Source organism: Furipterus horrens, unplaced genomic scaffold (genome assembly GCF_987537825.1).
Source record: "Furipterus horrens unplaced genomic scaffold, mFurHor1.1.pri manual_scaffold_17, whole genome shotgun sequence".
NCBI lineage: Eukaryota > Metazoa > Chordata > Mammalia > Chiroptera > Furipteridae > Furipterus > Furipterus horrens.
In genome coordinates, this window is record NW_028327187.1 from 55,430,652 (window position 1) to 55,442,671 (window position 12,020).

The 12,020-nt window shown below is 37.9% G+C and overlaps 1 pseudogene; it reads right to left on the reverse strand.

The window, feature by feature from the left end:
• Nucleotides 1-242: 242 nt before the first annotated feature.
• LOC149991037 (annexin A2 pseudogene) lies at nt 243-1,256 on the reverse strand (annotated as a pseudogene).
• Between the last annotated feature and the right edge of the window lie 10,764 nt (nt 1,257-12,020).

Genomic DNA, 12,020 nt, shown 5'->3' on the forward strand with positions numbered 1-12,020 from the left:
TGTTTTACATCATAGATTTCACTTCCAGCTTCTTGGAATGTTCATTTCTTTGGTTAAAAGGAGAGACTAGATGGGAAAGCCAGGCAATGCTTAGGCAACTGAAATAAGGTTGGGGCCGGTGCAATGCTAACATCATCCTCACAGGGATGGGCACAGGGGGCTATTAGTTCCAAGATAAATTTCTAGACTCATTAGCTGGAATAACAGGAGAACCATTCCTGGATGCTCCAGCCAACTGGGCCTCAGTCATCTCCGCCACGTAGGTATAGCAGTACTTTCTGGTAGTCACTCTTCATGTCTTGCTGGATGTAATAGTCCAGGGACTTGTACTTTTTCTTGAATTCGGACCTGACCTTCAACATGTCCATTTCACTGAAAGAGATCATTATACTGATCAAGACCTTTTCCGATGTCCCCTTGCCCTTCATAGGGTCACATAGTTGGTCAGCAAAATACAAGGGCTTGTTCTGGATACACTGGACCAGGTTCAAGAGTGCATTTTCCAGGTCTCCCTTGACTTCCTTCTCGATGCTCTCCAGCATGTCATAAGGGCTGTAGCTCTTGTACCTTTCAAATACTTTCTGGAGGTGACACATACTCTGCTTGGTCATGATGCTTATCCACTTGGGAACATCAGTTCCTTTCCTCTTCAATCCAGCATCATAGAGATCCCAGGCATCTTGGTCAATCAGTTCAAAATCAATGACAGAGTCATCTTCTGCCCCTTTACCCTTTGTGAGGGCAACCATCAACTTGTTGAAGGCACCAGATGTGTCAAAAATAATGCCCTTCTCCAGATCAATCTTGTACATTTCCTTGTAGACTCTGTTAATTTCCTGCGGCTCCTGGTTGGTCCTTGAGCAGATAATCTCAATGAGAGTCCTCATCAAACACCAGCCCCTTCACGGAGGCCTTCAGCTTGGAAGCATCATACTGAGCAGTTGTTTTCAAAAAGGCCAAAATCATTGTCTCCAGGTGTCCAGACAAGGCTGACTTCAGTGCTGACACAAGTTCCTTTTTGGTCTTTCTCTGATAGGTGAAGGCAATATCCTGTCTCTGTTCATTGCTGAGGTTGGTCGAAATGTTGATGATGGTGACCTCATCCACACCTTTGGTATTGATGGCCATTTCAATGTTCAAAGCATCCAGGTCAGCACAAAGTTGATGTAGGCTTTGAATTACCCATGTGCATTTGGGGGTGTAGAGTGATCACCGTCCAAGCTGAGCTTGCACAGAATTTCATGAAAAATAGACATTTTGAAAGGAGCTGGGTTGGTCACTGAGAACCGTGAGAGTCCCCAGATGTAGAGCCTAAAACATTTATTTTTATGTTCAGATTATTTTTTCTCCTGAGATACAAAGGTACTTCTTGGGAGTGGGGTCAATCAAAAGGGGTTCAGTCATTTTTGAATGAGTATATTTTAATGTTTTTGGAATACCACATACTGTACTAAAACTTAAATGTTCTCTAACTTTGGTCTGTTACATGGTTGACTCATTTTGTTAGATTCTATATTCTCTCATGTTTGATTTATTTGCAAGTCCCTGCACTCTTTTCTGCCATACTTTCCCCATACTTTGTCAGATGTGCCTCTATGCAGATCACATAAACTGTTAATATATAAATTCAAGTTATTTTCTAGGAGATGAATTGCTTTTAATAAGGGCCTTTGTCAAGGATGGCTTTGCTGAGGTCTAGCCAACACAAACTCATTCTCCACCACTTATCTTCAGTTATGTCTAGGAAAGTGTTTATATGACAAAATGAAAGCAGGTTTACTTTTATGAAGTCAGGTGTTTTTATTTCGGGAAGGTTGTATTCCAGCCATATAAAAGAAAGGAAAAACAAAAAAAACAAAAACGGAGTTTCTCTTCAGCTGTATCTGGGAAAATAACATTGGGAAAATGACTCCATGGATTTGAAGACTGGGTGGCCCAGTCAGGGAAAGCAGTGTTTTGGTATAATCAATAGGTTCTAAGGCCTGACTGCATTCCTGGCCTTTAGTTATTATTATTATTATTTTTTTAGTTATTTTTTTGAAAAATACTTTATTCTTATGATTTACTGCCAAGATTAAGAAATCAAAATTTCAGCTGCTTAAGTAATTGAAAAAATATGTTTATCCCGTGTAAAAGTCTGGAGTTTCACATTTCAAGGCTAATATGACAGCACTGATCAAGAAATTCTCAAGGACTTAAGCTCCTATAGTTCACTCTCTACTTTGCTCAGAGTGGCTCTCATCATTTGGTCTAAAGCATCAACTACATTCCAAGCAGCAGGACAGAAGAAATATTGAAGAAAAGGGACAAAGTGTAAACTTCAGTACTTTTAAAAAGACTGTTGTTGGAACTTGTCACATGACATTTCTACTTCTATATTATTGGCCAGAACTTAATCCCACGTCACAAGTAGGGAGGATTGGAAATTATTCTATATCCTGGGCAGCTACATTTCTAGCTAAAAATACTAATACTTGGCTGATTGAATCTAAAAGCCTGTGTCAGACTTGAAAAGAATAGATGTTAGGATAGTCTCTGATACCACCCTTCTCAATTAAGCTAACTTTCAGTTATATATATATATATATATATATATATATATATATATATATATATATATACACACACACAGTGCAGTAAGTGTCTATACATATGTGTGCATGCATGCATGTTTGTGTATTAGTGGTAGTCTTCATGGGAGAGGTGGTATGAGTTGAGATCATGATTAACAACATGGATTTGATTCAACTTAATTTTGTTGTGAACCAAAAACTGCTCTAAAACTTAAAGAATATTAAAAATAGAAAAAAACCTATAAACTTTAGTCATCAGACCCTATATTTAAACCCCAGTTTTTTACCTCCCTGAATTGTAATTTCCCATCTGTGAATCAGAAATAACACTATAATTTTAATAATAATCATTTGTATGAATTAATTAAGCTCAATATTTGACACATAGTGCGTTCATTGAATAGGTTTCTATTATTATTTTATTACTTATATATACACATGTGATTAGTCACATAAAAACTTACCCATATGTCCATATGGAAGCTATTCAATGAATAGTTTCAAAATTGTTGTAGCATTGTGTATTAATTTTCAAAGAGATAGCATGTCTTTCTGGAAGGTCACTAAAGTCAGGAGAGCTGAGTTTTAAATCAGGGAAAATTGGGCAATTAACTTACTATTTCATTCTTTCTTTCCCCCCTCCCTCCCCCCCTCTCTTTATTCCTTTCTTTGTATTGTGATATCAAAGATCATGAGAGGTAATGTGAATGCATTAGTTAAAGTGTAAAGTACTTCCTCTTTAGTATCCTGGTCTCTACATGCTACATGTTAGTAGCACCCACTTCATTCACTTATGACAATTAAAATTGTTTCCAGACAGTGTCAATTATGCCCCAGGGGTAGAATTTTCCCAGTTATGAACCCCTACTCAAGACAATAAAATATTTAAAAAATAAATGATAGAGTTATTATTTTAGAGTATGATATGTTTAATAAAAATTGTACTAAAAATGACATAACCTTAAGGCATTTTTCCTTTCTAGTCTCCTGGTGTGTAAAATTATGTAAGTTAGTAACAACAGATTTATAGTTGAATGAGAACTGAAAACAGCAAATTAAAAATGTAAGTAAAAATACAGTTTATAATTCTGAAATTGTTGTGGATTTTATAACACTGCAATTGTTTTAAATAATCTGCTATAAAGTAAATAATGAAACTAATTGTCAGCTGTATATCCCACTCCTAGGCCTTCTAAATGACTTCATCTAGTCATTCAACATCACAGGTTCTTAATATTCATTTTAAGCATGGGAGTGGAATTTTGGGAGGAAATAGGCATGGATTTTTGTCATCATTCTTGAAGGAATGATTGCATGTTCACATTTCTCATACTTGAGCCTATAGCTCCATTTAGTGGCTAGTATGTTTCATAGGAAAAACAAGTTTAAGATTAGTTTTCTTCCTAAATCTAGTAGGAAAATAGATACTGTTTCTATCTTCTGATTTTGTTACAACACTTACATAAAATAATCAAGTGTAGTAGAATTACAATCCAAATATTAAAGCATTCTAGTTTCATCTAATCTCAGGGAAAAAGTCATATTCCCCCTTGATAGGAATTGCCTTAGAGGCCAAAGCTCAATTGTGCCAGTCAGTGGACTCCTTTTCTCTCTTGTACTTCCCGATTCTGCACAGAAAGCAGCAATTAGACCAAGGAAGAGGAGTCAAGGGAAAAGAGGACAGGTGGTAATCGGATAAAGTAGTTTTGCAGTGAGGAGGAAGATGGTGACACCCCAACACTCCATACAGAGTTTATTAAAATATGTATTTTTGAGGAAATAAGTTTTTAAAATATAATACTGTATTTATTTTAATAACATTACTTAGATTATTTAAAGAATATTTTATTATTAAAGTAATATATATGCATTGCAAACAAACCCAAAATTATATAGAATAACTAGAATGGTATATAATTTTACCTCTATATAGATAATTACTTTTAACATGTTGGGATATGTGTGTGTGTGTTTTCTATGCACAAGCTCTAGAGAACAAATAAATAGTTTTTCACTCTGAAACCAAAACAATAGTTAAAATTAAATTGAAGATTAATTCCAATTACAATTAAGGAATACACATCCATTACTCATTTGATTTTTTTATAAATGAAAAAATATGTGAACATGAATAAAAATTAAAGTAAAAAAATGAAAAATAGATATTTCACTTAAAAACTTTTTTCTCAGAGGCAATATATAGTAATGTTAAAGTTAGTAATATAGTAGATAGTATTAATATGCTTTATTTTTTTGTTGGGGTAGTTTCTACTGTATGGATTTACCATATTTTTAAACCAATAACTGACTGATAGCTTTAATACAACCAATCCTACAACAAACATCCTTGTGCATATACCTGTGTACATGTGTGAGTATATCTGTGGTGTATACATTTCTAGAAGTATAAATGCTGAATCAAAGAAAATGTGTGTGCTAACAGCTACTATCAAATTGCCTTGTAAACAGATTGCAACAATAACACATACAAGGCTCATAATATCAAAATATTGAACCTCTGCCAATCTGACAGATAGAATATGGTATCTGTGTTTTCATTCTTATTTCTTTCATTATGAGTGGGCCAAGCTATTTAATATGTTATTTCTATTTCTTTTAATGATTACATTTTTTAGTCTTTAATTTATTTTAGCCTATTGGGTTTGTGTTTGTTTGGCTTCCAGTGAAAGCAAAACTTGATACAAGGTTATGGGTTTTGATAGTTTATTTCAAAGATGGTCACAGAAAACAGGAGTTAGAGAGTTGGTAAAGTGAGTCAGAGAGGAAGAAAAGGCAATAAAAATAATGGATGCATTATTTAGGTCACTGCAAGTTTTATGTACAAGGCATACAAGATTCATTTCACTCTGCTGCTTCCATCCAGGTACAGCTAACTACAAGCTCTGAATTTATAATGCATGGGGAAACAAAAGCAAAACTTGAAAAGGTGGTAAAATAGAGGCAAGGTGCTTTTGAACTCTCAAGACTGGAGAAACAACACAGAGGCAAGTTGTCTTAGGTTTTCCCAATTCCCATCTGAGTAAGAGAAGGTAGCCCAGATATGCTCATTCTTCCCCCAGACCTAACAATAGTCCCTCTGACAATATCAAGCCAGCCCAACATCATCAGAAAAAGTCTTTTTCATGAGCCTCAAGAGCAATAACAATCAAGGGAGGCATTCTTTTTCCATACTGGGCTGGAAACTCCATTACAACACTGGAAAACACTGGGGCAGCCTGGTAACACCAACAAGAATCAAGAGGGATTCTGTCACAAAAATCAGCTCAACCTCAAAAGGTTCCTTGACTCCAGTGGCATGAGACTCCCTTTCTCTACCCAGAGACATTAGGGCACCAGTAGATGGGGTCCTACAACAAGTGCCCAGTCAGAGAATTATTCTCCATCATCCACAGAGGAAAGCACTCTACAACAACCTCACTGCTAGGGAAGACTCTTTGCCTCCATGGTCTGAGACTCCGCTCCCTGACCCCAGGCATCCAAGCCTAGAGTAACATCTTTTGCACCACCAGCAAGTACCAGTGGGAGCTACAGCAATGCCAGATAAAGCAAGCTGATCAAACTAATATTGCAAAGCCTCTGAAAATAAGTAAACTCTCATTGTACCTACAGAACAAAAAAGTAGACCAGGGCCTGTGCACTGCCTGTTAAGTTGTCCTAACATAATAAATAAAATGTGTAGGAAACAATATAAATCTGTGACACTAAGAACCAGGAACATCACAACTTGAATAAGAAAAGATAGTAATCAGATAACAATAGTAAGATGAATCAAATATTGGAATCATGTAGAAATCAGCATCACAGTAGCATAACACATCCCTCATATTTGTCTCCCCCATCAACAACAAAACTTAGACATTTATCCATGAACAAAAGTGCCTCTGGGGGAGATGTGGACTCTAGCTCTGTATGCCAAGAAGTTTGGGAAAAATCTCACCCACTTATACTTTGAGTAATATGTGGACAGACCTTGGTAATGATGGTGTAAACTACTGAAGACTGTAAACCAGTTCCAGTCCCTTTTGGCCATGTTTTGGGAGCACCTAGTAACCACTAATGGGTTTGGGGAGACACCTGAAGAAGAGAGAGATTTGGTAAAAGTCCAGATTTCCAGAGGAGAAATTAATTTTAGTACTCCTTTGGAACAAAAGAAATATATCATGAGTTTGGACACATTGGAATTGGAAAGAAAAAAATTGACTTTGATAGTATCACCCCTCCCCCAAGGAAGCATAGCTTGGGGTTCAATGAATTAGCCCATAATTTCTCCCATGGGCAAAAAAGCGAAAGTGACTGGGTGAACACCTGGCTTCCCCAGCTGTGTGTAATATTGCCAGAGACTCATTTATTTCTCACAGCATCCAGAGTATTAACTTGGGAGCTCCATGTCTGGACAGAGGGGAACAAATTAAGGGAGTATCATATAGATTGCTAGAGGGTATTAAAGGGACACAGTTTCTGCCAACTGCATTCTAGACTCTATGAGGAAATTGCTCTCAAGCTGCAAGAAAATCTCATACACAGATCCTACCCATTAGTCCACAGGTACCCTTAATGTACTGCATACCAAACCCACATCTCACCTAACTCTCCAGCTGGCTTTTTACGTTGGTGATAAAAAAGACTAGGGATCATGCACAGGATGCAAGCCAGGGTCTACAGGCAAGGGAGAAAGTACAAACTTGACCTGTAGTGCCAACTTAAAGAAAACAAAAAGGAGGGTATCAGCAGCTGGCCTGATGCATTGTAGGACTTAGGGAGGACATACAAGCTTAATAGTTGTGCCACAAGAGGTAACAAGAAGCATGAAGAAGATATATCCATACAAGACCAGAGAGAGCTGCTTATATTATTATAAATAAAATACCTTTGGATTCAAGATGGTGAAGAAGTGAGTGGAGGCTGTGCTTCCCTCCTCACGGGACTGGTCAGGAATTTTGGTTTAATTGTGGAGAAATTATCTGGAAGACCAACTGGACACTGCCTGGAGTTAAGTCTTGTAGCCACAGGTGGGTGGATCAGGCTGCTTCATAGCGACCTGTCTGAAATGGATCGCAGAGGATATGCGGGAGTGCTGTGAGTGCCAGCTTGGCTCCCAAAGGTGGCCCTGGGTGTGCAGAGATAATTTTCAGTGCCCCGAGGGGTGGGAGGTGGAAATCAAGCTGGGTCTACTGGCAGAGCTGAGAGTAAGCCAAGTGGTGTCTGGCTCTAAAAAAAAACAGTGTATTTTTTTTCTGAATGGGGGGGAGTGGCTAGAGGTGCAGTGAGATTCTTGAGGGGAGGGCACACATACTGCATTGGCATCCACCTGCCCTGGTATCTAGCAGACGGAGGGCAAAGTGGACTAGAGATGCTTGGGGAGAGATTGGGGTGGTGGTGTCTGGGAGAGAGAGCTGGGGGAGCAGCAAACCGGACCCCAATGCAGACTCATCCCCAGTGCTGCAGGAGAAATCTTTTAAGCAGACAACTCCCCTCCAAGTGGCATCAGCCAGAGTAACCCCGCCCAGAGAAATTACTCAGCCCCACCCCATGGTGCTTATGCCTGACTATAGATTACAGAGTAACTACAGTAAAAACTAAAAGAGACAGACACAGGCAGAAGAACACTGATAATCTTAAATGGACTGCCTAGACTGAGACTGGGACACAATCTGAAGTCACCAGGGGCAGATCCAGAAAGAGAAGAAAGTGGTAAAAACCAAATACTATGGAGACGAATTCCACAGTGATCTTCTACAGGACTTGTCTCCTGCATATCCTTTCAACAATAATTTCCTGTCCTCCCAGTCTTTACATTATAAGTAACTAGTCTTTATATTATAGTTTATTTCAAAGTTCATGAGTTGCTCCTCCCTTTTCTCACTCAATTTTACCTGCTGATTTCTTCTTATTATTTTTGTTTTAAATACTATCTTCACTCTTGCTATGACTCATTTCGATCTGCACTCATTATTTCTCACCTCCTCAGCCTATCCATACCATTTTTCTTGTCATTAGTCAATGCACATTCATTTTCCCATTCATAAAATACACTTATTCTCTCTCCACCTAGATCAAATGTGTCCATTATGTGTGATATGGTGATAGTTGTGGCATTCCTGCAACTTTATTCATAGGTCTTCACTATTTTGGTATTCCAAATCTCAAATCTTATCTCCCCACTCTCCTACGTTTCTATCTTCCTCCAGCCCTTTCCTTCTTTCATTTTAAATTTGAATTTTTCTCTGTCTCAGCCTGATTTTTATTCCTTTCTTTTTTTTAAATTTTATTTTTTGGTTTTTCAATTACAGTTGTCTCATTTTTCTCCCATTTATCTCCCCCATCCCAGCCAACCACTTCTCCCACACTCATATCCCTCCACGTTGTCCATGTCCATGAGTCACTTATACCCATTCATTGACTATATCCTTCCCTTACTTATCCCCCTTCTCTCCCTCCGACCTTCCCCCTATTGACTGCTATTCTGCTCCTTGTCCTATTTAGTTCATTTTTTATGTTGTTCTTTAGTTTTCTGTATTAGGTGATATCATATGGTACTTTTCTTTCTTTGCCTGGCTTATTTCACTAAGCATAATTCTCTCTACTTCCATCCATGTTGATGCAAATGGCAGGAGTTCCTTCTTTCTCTCTGCTACATATTATTTCATTGTGTAAATGTACCACAGTTTTTTGATCCACTATCTACAGATGGGGACTTAGGCTGTTATCAGCACTTTAGATATTATAAACAGTACTGCTATGAACATAGGGGTGCATAAGTTCTTTTGAATTAGGGTTTTAGGATTTTTCGGGTATAATCCTAGCAGTGAAATCGCTGGTTCAAAAGGCAGTTCCATTTTTAGTTTTTTGAGGAAATTCCATACTGTTTTCCATAGTGGCTGCACCAGTCAGCATTCCCACCGACAGGGCAGTAGGGTTCCCGTTTCTCCACTTCCTCTTCAGCATTTGTTGTTTGTTGATTTGTTGATGATGGCCATTCTGACTGGTGTAAAGTGGTATCTCATTGTGGTTTTTATTTGCATCTCTCTGATGGCTAGTGATGTTGAGTATTATTCCATATGTATATGGGCCCTCTGTATATGGTCCTTGGAGAAGGGTTTGTTCAGGTCCTTTGCCGATTTTTTAAATTGGGCTCTCTGTCTTCTTGGTGTTGAAATGTGTAACTTCTATATATATTTTGAAGAACAATCCCTTATCTAAGGTATCATTGGCAAATATGTTTTCGCATATGATTGGTTTCCTTTTCATCTTGCTGATGTTTTCTTTTCTTTTCTTTTTTTTTTTTTTTTTGATTTTTCAATTACAGTTGTCCCCTTTTCCCCTAATTTCTCTCCCCCACCCAACCCACCCCCTCTCCTGCAATCATATCCCTCACTGTTGTCCATGTCCATGAGTCTTTTATACAGGCTCTTTAATTAAACCCTTCCCTTACTTATCCCCCTTCTCTCCCTCTCCCCTCCCCCCTTTTGACTGCTATTCTGCTCTTTGTTCTATTTAGTTCCTTTGTTTGTGTTGTTCTTTAGTTTCCTGTATTAGGTGATATCATATGGTATTTTTCTTTCTTTGCCTGGCTTATTTCACTAAGCATAATTCTCTCTAGTTCCATCCATGTTGTCGCAAATGGCAGGAGTTCCTTCTTTCTTTCTGCTACATAGTATTCCATTGTGTAAATGTACCACAGTGTTTTGATCCACTCATCTACAGATGGGCACTTAGGCTGTTTCCAGCACTTGGCTATTGTAAACAGTGCTGCAATGAACACAGGAGTGCATACGTTCTTTTGAATTGGTCTTTCAAGATTCTTCGGGTATAATCCTAGTAGTGGAGCCGCTGGTTCAAAAGGCAGTTCCATTTTTAATCTTTTGAGGTAATTCCATACTGTTCTCCATAGTGGCTGCACCAGTCTGCATTCTCACCAACAGTGCAGTAGGGTTCCCATTTCTCCACATCCTCGCCAGCACTTGTTGCTTGTTGATTTGTTGATGATGGCCATTCTGACTGGTGTAAAATGGTATCTCATTGTGGTTTTTATTTGCATCTCCCTGATGGCTAATGATGTTGAGCATTTTTTCATGTGTTTATGGACCTTCTGTATGTCCTCTTCGGAGAAGTGTTTGTTCAGGTCCCTTGCCCATTTTTTAATTGGGTTGTTTGTTTTCTTGATGTTGAGTCATATCAACTCTTTATATATTTTGGAAATCAGTCCCCTGTCTGTGATGTCATTGGCAAATATGTTTTCCCATATGGTTGGTTTCCTTTTCATCTTGCTGATGTTTTCTTTTGCTGAGCAGAAACTCTTTAGTTTGATGTAATCCCATTTATTTATTTTTTCCTTTATTTCTCTTGCTTTAGGAGATGTATCCGTTAAGAGATTGTTACGTGAGATATCCGATATTTTCTTGCCTATGTTTTCCTCTAGGACTTTTATGGTGTCACGGCTTACATTTAAGTCTTTGATCCATCTTGAGTTTATTTTTGTGTGTGGTGTAAGTTGGTGGTCTAGTTTCATTTTATTCATGTCCCTGTCCAGTTCTCCCAACACCATTTGTTAAAGAGGCTCTTCTCACTTCATTTTATGTTCCTTCTTCTTTTATCAAATACTAGTTGACCATAGAGGTCTGGGTTTATTTCTGGGCTCTCTATTCTGTTCCACTGATCTATATGTCTGTTCTTATGCCAGTACCAGACTGTTTTGATCACAGTGGCTTTGTAGTATTGTTTGATGTCTGGTATCATGACTCCTCCTGCTGTGTTCTTCTGTCTCAAGATTGCTTTTGCTATTCGGGTCTTTTCGGTTCCATATGAATTTTAGAAGTATTTGTTCTAGGTCAGAGAAATATGTCATTGGTATTTTAATAGGGATTGCATTGAATCTGTAAATTGCTTTGGGTGATATGGCCATTTTGATGATGTTGATTCTTCCCATCCAAGAACATGGTATTTGCTTCCATTTATTTGTATCTTCCTTAATTTCTTTCTTCAATGTCATGTAATTTTCAGAGTACAGGTCTTTTATCTCTTTGGTTAAGTTTATTCCTAGGTATTTTATTTTTCTTGTTGCTATAGCAAATGGTATTTTCTTTTTTGTCTCTGTCTCTGATATTTTATTGTTGGTGTACAGAAATGCCTTAGATTTCTGTATATTTTGTATCCTGTTGTTTTGCCAAATTCACTTATTATATCGAGTAGTCTTTTAGTCATGTATAGGGTTTACTATGTATACTATCATGTCATCTGCATATAATGATAGTTTTACTTCTTCTTTCCTAATTTGGATGCCTTTTATTTCTTTTTCTTCTCTGATTGCTGTGGCTAGGACTTCCAACACTATGTGAATAGGAGTGGAGAGAGTGGACAGCCTTGTCTAGTTCTTGATTTCAGGGGGAGGGTTTTCAGTTTTTATCCACTGAGTATGAATTTGGCTTC